The sequence below is a fragment of the Nyctereutes procyonoides genome, unplaced genomic scaffold, assembly GCF_905146905.1.
Source record: "Nyctereutes procyonoides isolate TBG_1078 unplaced genomic scaffold, NYPRO_anot_genome, whole genome shotgun sequence".
In the NCBI taxonomy this organism is placed as follows: Eukaryota; Metazoa; Chordata; class Mammalia; order Carnivora; family Canidae; genus Nyctereutes; species Nyctereutes procyonoides.
Genome location: NW_026575140.1, coordinates 247,571 through 256,982, shown reverse-complemented (window position 1 = coordinate 256,982; position 9,412 = coordinate 247,571). Strand labels below are relative to the sequence as shown.

The 9,412-nt window shown below is 39.8% G+C and overlaps 1 pseudogene; it reads left to right on the top strand.

Annotated features, from left to right (window-relative positions):
- The first annotated feature begins 5,789 nt into the window (after window positions 1-5,789).
- LOC129497828 (60S ribosomal protein L7a-like) lies at window positions 5,790-6,581 on the top strand (annotated as a pseudogene).
- Window positions 6,582-9,412: the final 2,831 nt, after the last annotated feature.

Below are 9,412 nucleotides of genomic sequence, written 5' to 3'. Positions count from 1 at the left end.
ATGGATAGAACCAAACCTGGTAATGTTGTCTTCCTACATCTTACCTGTACCACCAGGAGGAAGAACTTCTGGAGAAGCCATATTGCCAGCGGTTTCTACTACTGTGAGTTTATGCCCAGACAATTATCTGTCTCTGTGAAGACAAAATTCCTAGGGCATTTCCTAGAATTCCTCTTCTGAATGACAAACAGGTTTGTGTTACATTCTTCATCTTCTTTACATTTTATTCACCTCATATTTTGATAGATGGCATTAGGGATTTAAAGCAAGGTCACTGCCATTCTGTTCAAGATAAGATTATGTGGACAACGAAGGAGTACACACTTACATGTATAAAATCATAAAGCACAGACTTCCTCGTTCTTTCTTCGTGTGGCTAAATTAGCCACACAAATCAGTTTTCAAAGCATTCAGAGACACCACTCATAATTTCACAGATTTTATGCACACTGTTGGCATAGGAAGGAAAATGTCAAAGATCTTCTACTGAAATAATTTGGGCAAATGACAGAATGCCGACTCATGGCAATAATTCAGACAGGAAATAGATTCAAGTAAACAAACATTTAACAACTTACACAGTGACCAATTGATAATTTTAGTCAGTAGCTGATAGAAAATTCTGGATTTGTGAAAAGCTCATTATTCCTTGACAAGCAACTGTTCACTACAGTCCATATAAATATTTGGAAAGGTTAATTGGGCATATTATCCTCTTTTTTCTTTAAATAAATTTTTATTTATTTATGATAGTCACAGAGAGAGAGAGAGAGAGAGTCAGAGACACAGGCAGAGGGAGAAGCAGGCTCCATGCACCGGGAGCCCGATGTGGGATTAAATCCCGGGTCTTCAGGATCGTGCCCTGGGCCAAAGGCAAGGCACCAAACCGCTGCGCCACCCAGGGATCCCGGCATATTATCCTCTTAAAGACACAAGTAATTTCTAGTTTTCACTCAAATAAAGAAAATCAGTGCATCCTTTATTCATTTTATTGTTCCTTTCTTTGTTGTTATATTTTGGCAAAGTACTGGGGGATAACTTATTTACGTCAATTAGACCTAAATTCAATTCCACATGAGCTACTTATTAAATGTTTGATCCCGTTTCTCCACATCCTCTCCAACATTTGTGGTTTCCTGTCTTGTTAATTTTCCCCATTCTCACTGGTGTGAGGTGGTATCTCATTGTGGTTTTGATTTGTATTTCCCTGATGGCAAGTGATGCAGAGCATTTTCTCATGTGCGTGTTGGCCATGTCTATGTCTTCCTCTGTGAGATTTCTCTTCATGTATTTTGCCCATTTCATGATTGGATTGTTTGTTTCTTTGCTGTTGAGTTTAATAAGTTCTTTATACATTTTGGAAACTAGCCCTTTATCTGATATGTTATTTGCAAATATCTTCTCCCATTCTGTAGGTTGTCTTTGAGTTTTGTTGACTGTATCCCTTGCTGTGCAAAAGCTTCTTATCTTGATGAAGTCCCAATAGTTCATTTTTGCTTTTGTTTCTTTTGCCTTCATGGATGAATCTTGCAAGAAGTTACTGTGGCCAAGTTCAAAAAGGGTGTTGCCTGTGTTCTCCTCTAGGATTTTAATGGAATCTTGTCTCACATTTAGATCTTTCATCCATTTTGAGTTTATCTTTGTGTATGGTGCAAGAGAGTGGTCCAGTTTCATTCTTCTGCATGTGGATGTCCAATTTTCCCAGCACCATTTATTGAAGAGACTGTCTTTCTTCCAGTGGATCGTCTTTCCTCCTTTATCGAATATTAGTTGACCATAAAGTTCAGGGTCCACTTCTGGGTTCTCTATTCTGTTCCATTGATCTATGTGTCTGTTTTTTTGCCAGCACCACCCTGTCTTGATGTCCACAGCTTTGTAGTACAACCTGAAATCTGGCATTGTAATGCTCCCAGCTATGGTTTTCTTTTTCAATATTCCCCTGGCTATTCGGGGTCTTTTCTGATTCCACACAAATCTTGAAATAATTTGTTCTAACTCTCTGAAGAAAGTCCATGGTATTTTGATAGGGATTGCATTAAACGTGTAAATTGCCCTGGGTAACATTGACATTTTTACAATATTAATTCTGCCAATCCATGAGCATGGAATATTTTTCCATCTCTTTGTGTCTTCCTCAATTTCTTTCAGAAGTGTTCGATCCTGAAAAAAAATACTAAAATAAAATAAATAAATGTTTGATCCTGAACAAACTCCTTGATTTCTCAAGTTTCCCCATCTATACAATGATGATTCTTACAAATGCTACTTACAGGTAAGTCTGTCGAGAGAATTCAATGAGCAAATATTCATAAAGGTACTCAACAAATACTGGGTCCTCTGTACTTAAGGCATTGTACAGGCATGAAACAGCTACAAAGATATTTAGGGAACACTTACCACCTTTAAATAAATGAATTTAGTAAGAGGTTATATTTATTTCATAAGATTCTATTTATTTATTTGAGAGAGAGAGAGAGTGCACATGAGCATGGGGAGGGTGAGAAGGAGAGAATCTCAAGCAGACTCTACACTGAGCATGGATCCCAACATGGGGCTCACCCTCATGACCCTGTGATGATGACCTGAGCTTAAATCAAGAGTCAGGCTCTTAACTGATGGAGCCACCCAGGCATCCCAAAGATTATGTTTAAATATCTAATTTTTATTATTTTCAAATAACATTATTGGGACCACAGTGTGAAGATTGAATTAGCTTGCTCTTCAACCATGTGTGCCCCTTCAGTCATCAGATTCTTCTTTGCCCCACTCACACCCTAGAACAGAGACCATTTTTCTTGACTGACAAACCCATACCACCTTTGGCAATATTCAGCAACCTCATGCATATTCCCTTGAGTGTGTGTTCTCTGTTATTAGGAAACATGGAAATTAAAAGGAACTAAACAGTAATATTTGTGAGAGTAGAGACTATACTTCGCTAAGTATTTTATTATCAGGAAATTATAAGTATGCAGTCAATTGTGGTTGCATGAATAAATGTCTGCTTTGTTCCTAACACACCCTTAGAAGAAGGTGACTATGTGTCTTGTTGGTCAATCCTCCAAACTACCTTGATAGTGAAATACAAACACTGTTTTACATGGAGAAAATCAAGGTTCAGAGTTGTTTATTGATTTTCCAATATCTCATATATACTAAAAGACTGGGTTGGTATTTATGTCAGATCTATATAACTCCAAGGTTCCTGTGCTATCATCTACTTTAGCATCCTCTCTCCCTGCATGAGGTTGTTCATCACAAGACTTTTAAAAAGTATTGATAAATGCATTAGTTAAAAACCTTTATGACTTCTTTCCCAGAAAATAGTAGATGGATTGAGCATCCCCACATAAGAGATGAAGTAATTATAATAATAACTAACATCCATAATAATACTCATCGATATTTTCCATTTTGTTGTAGTTCCTTAAAATTCTTAATTACTTTACATACATGATTTATAAATGTTAAGTGACTTGCCCAGTGTCACACGACTTTAAGTGATAGGGCCAGATTTCTCTGTGATTTGAAGCCCCTTCACGATATCATTCCTTATCCCCTAAAACATGCCAGCAATGTACCTTGCCTGGACATTGCTTGAGAGTCTTTTTACAAATGCAGAAGGGACATTCTTTGCCTTTTGTTCCATTCCACTCAAACAGCCCAGTGACATGAGCAGGAAGGCCTCCTTCCGTGAGCTGGTAACAAGCAGGCCCAGAAGTAGGTGGACACTGGTAAGGTTTACCTCCTCAACATCTGATTGCACCACCTGCTTCACCAGCAGGTCCATCCTATAATACTCTCTCTTTTGATAACAACAAACATGTCAAAGGAACCATAAGACATTATTTCTGGAAAATGCTTAGAAAACATCTCAAATCTGATCTAGCCACTTTGCAGATGAAGAATCTGAGATGCTGAAACTGATTTTCTCAAGGAAAAGTCAAGATTAATGAGAAAGTCAAGATTAAGAATGTTTCTTTCCTTCCTCCCTCCTTGCTTTTCTTCTGCAACAATTCACTCCTTGTCTGTCATTTGATAATGACAGTGTAGGACTCAAAAGATGCAGATTGTTTTCCTATATATCTCTATTGTATATCTGTGTTGTGTGTTTTGCACATGTATGTGCATGCATGTGTGCATTTTTCAAATAGGATTCTTGCCACTGAAGATATAAGCTTCATCTTCCAGGAATTCACTGTCTATTATTAGAGAAACAAAATTGTAAATAAATAATCACCACAAAAATATGCAGTTATACATGTCATGATAGCGATATTGTCAAAATTGAATACCCCTCCTTTGAGAGCCAAATCAGCTTGTTGGTACCTTCTGTTTCTTAATCTAAACCTTGTTTCTTCCCTCCAGATTGATTTTTATTGCCTTGTCCATTGCAGGCCTCCCAGGAGACCAGAGTGGGTGATATTGTTACCCACAGCAGACCTCAGGGACCAGACCCTGTAGCCAGGACTATGACACTTTCCTTCCATTAACCCTGACTGAGTACTATAAAGATGGAACATTTTGGTTTACAATTCCCTAAACACCTCTTGAGTTCAGCTTGCCTCAAGTAGGACCATACATCAGAATTACATTTTCCCTAGCTTCAGTGCCTTATAGTATGGTTGGTTCCAGGGAATTTAGGTTTCAAGCACCAAACCTTGTTCTTAAAAGTCACTCTTTCAAATATTCAAAATGTTCTATTTGTTTGTCTTTAAACTCAGTGGAGGAGATTAAACAGAAATGGCTTCTCACTAAAGAAGCTAGTATAGAAGCTGGATTATAATTAGTACAACCGGTAAGTACAGAACTTCCGTTTGCAGGAATGCTAACTGCCTACATCATCCAATATTTATAGCCAATTTGGGCCACTGGTATCCATTTTTGCATGTAGTGAATGGTTTAGGGAAGGGGGTTATTTAAAATTTTAACCAATATGTTCTTTCCTCCTTCTCAAAATAACAAACCTATAATACTGTAAAGTGTACAGGGATAAACTTTGGAAAGAGCAGATATACATCAGATTATATTATATATATATATATTATATATAGTATATATACCAGATATATTATTTATATATGTATATATATATATATTATATATTATATTTATATACTATTATATATGTGTGTGTGTGTGTATATATATATATATATATCTGTAGGTAGAGAGATAGATCAGATATATTATAGATATATGAGATCCCCAGACCCTGGGATCATGACCTGAGCCAAAGGCTGATGCTCAACCGCTGAGCCTCCCAGATGCCCCTCATTACTGACATTTTTAGTCACACACTAGCTCTGTTTTCCTAAATAGTCAACTATCAAAGACTTTTGCTACATCTAATAACAGTCACTTAGACCCAGGAATAGTCTTCTGGTTTAAATCATTAAAAAATCTTCATGTCTGAGAGAAAGAGAAACAAAAAATATGTTGGTTGGCATTTCTAATTCTAATCTGTCTTTGCCATGTACTAATCTTTCCATCACACTCTGGAGCAAGAACAAATTATTGCTGAAGTGGGTAAATATCTTGGAAGAGTTGTGTTAGGTAATACAGCAAAAACACCCTCAATAAATATTTCTTCTGAATCATTTGTACCCCACATATTTTCTAATGACCGCCATGTCCCATTCACCATTCAACTTCTGAGAATGCCATGGGGGAGTAGACTTATCCTCTCTCATGAAGCAATTCAAGCCTCTCTTTTGAGCCATGCAAGCAGATAATTAAATGCCATTGCCAGAACAATTCTTTCTTTCTCTCTCCTCCATCCATCCAAGATGTCAAAAGGAAAGCCTAAGGGGAAGAAAGTAGCCTCAGCCCCTGTTGTTGTGAAGAAGCAGGAAGCCAAGAGATAGTTTGAGAAAAGATCCAAGAATTCTGGTACCAAACAGAACATCTAGCCCAAAAAGGACTTGACCTGCCTTGTCAAATGGCCCTGCTATAACTGGCTGCAGCTGCAAAGGGCTATTCTCTATGGATGTCTAAAAATGCATGATTAACCCATGATTATCCAGTTCACCCAGGCCTTGGACCACCAAATAGCTACTCAATGGGTTAAGCTGGCCCACAAATATAGACCAAAGACAAAGCAAGAGAAGAAGCAAAGATTGTGGGCCCTGGCTGAGAAGAAAGCTCCTGGCAAAGTGGAAGTCCCCACTAAGAGGCCCCCTGTCCTCCCAGCTGGGGTTATTACTGCCACCACATTGGTGAAAAACAAGAAGGCTCAGCTGGTAGTGACTGCACATGATGTGGATTCCACTGAGCTGGTCGTCTTCCTGCCGGCCCTGCGTTGTAAGAAGTAGGCTCCCTACTGCCTTATCAAGGGGAAGGCCAGGGTGGGGCTTCTGCTCCACCGGATGACTTGCACCACTGTTGCCTTCACACAGATTAACTAGGAAGGCAAAGGAGCTCTGGCTAAGCTGGTGGAAGCTATCAGGACCAATTGCAGTGACAGCTATTTTAAGATCCACCGTCACTGGGGAGGCAACCTTCTGCATCCAAAGTCAGTGGCTAACACCGCCAAGTTGGAAAAGGCGAAAGCTAAAGAACTGGCCACCAAACTAAGCTAAGTGTATGCTGTTGAATTTTCTGTACATAAAAGTAATAAAAAGTTCTCTTTCCAAAAAAAAAAATCCCATTGCCAGAATAATAGTATAGATGCAAACAAACTAATACAACGTCATAGAAGAAAAACAAATGACTGTTCAGAGGGGAGTCAGGAAAGGTAATAGGAGGCAACAGTTGAGGACTGAAGAGGAGCATTTTAGGTGCATGTGTGGAGAACAAAAAGAGGCAGATAGGAAGCGAGGAGGCTGGAGAATCCTAATGGGATTAATCACAAGTTGTCTAATCACGAGTGAAAAGGAGAGCAGAGTGGAAGGATGGAACTAAAGCTACTCCTGTTCCTCCACACTGGTATACATGCAGCTCTTCAGACCAAAAACAAATATTCTTAAAAATTAAGCTGTTACTGCTCTTGGTAAAGATGACTGGACTCTTCCAAACTGGAAAAGATTCCCGGTTTTTCCTGCTCTCCATTAGAACTCATCCTTCTGCAGCTCCTCTCTCCCCAAAGAAGCCCCCAACAGCACTTCTTATGCGGAAGGCCGAATGATGAGACGTTCCTCGAGCCGCACCTACCAGCCGACTGTTGCAAGCATCATTGACGGAGGAGATTCGCCTCATTCGCATCACTAGGTCAGTGCAGAAAGACAGTGGTAAATAGCAGCGGAAACAGAGAAATAGATCATTTAAATAAAAGAAAGGCACTGCCACCACCGTCTATCTGTGTCTCCTCCACTGAAATTCACCCTGGAGGGACCAATATAAACGAATATGAAAATATGCTCCCGTTGTATAAAGGAAATCCAACGAAATGGAATTCTAATTCTGTGTTTCTGACAGTCTAACAGGAAAACGAGAGATGCATGCAGCTGCAGTACTTCCAGTTTTTGCCGTACGCCACACTCAAATTCTGGAGATAAAAAGACAAGCCATAGTCATTGCTCTCAAGGATATAACAATTCTTTAAAGGACACGGATAGGTAATTGCAATGCAAGTTGGTCAAGTGTACAAAGAATGATACACAAAATGTCATGGGAGGATCGAAGAGGAAAGAATTGTCCTATCCTTATATCTGGTTGATATTATGTAGGGAAGGGAGGATAATTAACTATGAAAACTTAAGAGGCTACATTTAAGCCTGAAGGTTAATAAACAGAAATGTTGATAAGGGTTGCAGATGATGTGGAAGATGGAGTGGCCTGTCAGGAAGGGGGGATAATGTACAAAATCTCAAGAATATGAAATAATAGGATCATAGCAATTATTTCTATAACGAGAAGAAAAAGAGATATCAGGGAGACTGGTGGGAAGCAATTAAGTGATGGGAGCAGGGATAGGAGTTTAAGCTAAAAATATTGCAGGGAGCCAGTTTGTAAGGCCTGCTTGCTATATGCCGAGAAATTTGCATCATATCAGATGCTTGAAATGATCAGATTTGCTTTCCAAGAAAACAAAATAGGTAGAAGGCGAAACAAAGGGGTTTTAGTTAAGAAGATCTAAGAGGAAGTTATTTAATAATTTGGAGTGGCAGATGCTGTAACCCAAATCAGTGTTTATATTGACTGGGATAATTTTTAGAATTCAGTCAAAAAAGCAACAGCCAAAGAATATTTAATAACAATAAAGTGCTAGGCTCTTCTCCCAGCCCAAAATACCTTTTTTTTTTTTTTTAAGAAAAAGCAATAAGGAGCTCCACAGAGATCTTGCTCTCAGAAATCCCAAGAATCTCAATATGGTCTCAAGGTTTTGATTAGTGCCTAACAAAGAGCAGGTGTTTGATAACCACCACAAAGCAGCCTCAGTTAAAATCAAGGCGAATTCTTTTTCTTTTTTTAGGCTTCATTTATTTATTCATGAGAGAGAGAGAGGCAGAGGGAGAAGCAGATTCTTCGCAGGATCCCGAGGTGGGACTCGATCCTGGATTCCAGGATCAAGCCCTGAGCCGAAGGCAGCCACCCAACCGCTGAGCCATCCAGGCGCCCCAAAACCAAGGGGGATCCTGCAGGGCTCCTCAGAGTTAACCTGTTCTTGAACTCTAGGTCAACTAGCCATTGGATGAGGACCACCCACCAGCTAAAGCAAGTTCTCAGAGAGTCAGCTCTACAGTGTCGTCAGCAGCCAAGCAGCCCTGCCTCTGGGGAGTGAATGTCTTGTACTTAAAGGGGGTGGGGGGACAAGTCTGCATTGCACACTGTGGTTTTCTAACACCTTCTAATTTATAAAGGAGAAAGCAAAGGATTGGCTTAAACTGAGGGCAGGCAGGAGGCATCAGGAATCAAAACTGCAGTTCTCCTGGTGTAGGTCCCAGGGTAATAGCAAGCACTTGTAAAGCACCGGGTCTACAGCCCTATGCTGACCATACTCCACTTACACGCTTGCCCGCTCTCCCTGGGCACTAGTGCCCTAACCGAGAAATGGGACAGAACCGCAGTGCTCAGCTCACAGCTTTCCTGAGAATAAGATAATATATTTCATGGGTGTGTGGTGCATAGTAAGCAACCACTGGATAACGAATTAGTATTATCTTGGAAACCCTGAGACTACAAGAGTGATTTTCCTCATTTCTTTCCTGGGCGGTCTCCAACGAATTATGTTGGGGAAGTAAACTTTCCACGTCTCAATTTTCGGAAGTTCAGAGTCTCCTTCTGTTAGGAGCCCTGATTTTCTTCTAAAAGGTCAACTGTCTTCTGGAGGATGAACATGAAGTAAATATAAATAAATGGCTTCAGAGAAAAGGTTCATTCCCCTAACAAGCGTGGCTCTCCCGTGCAAGCATGTCACCAGAGTGGAAAGACAGGAGCACCTGCCAGACCTGAGAGTTTAAAGAAGTTGCTT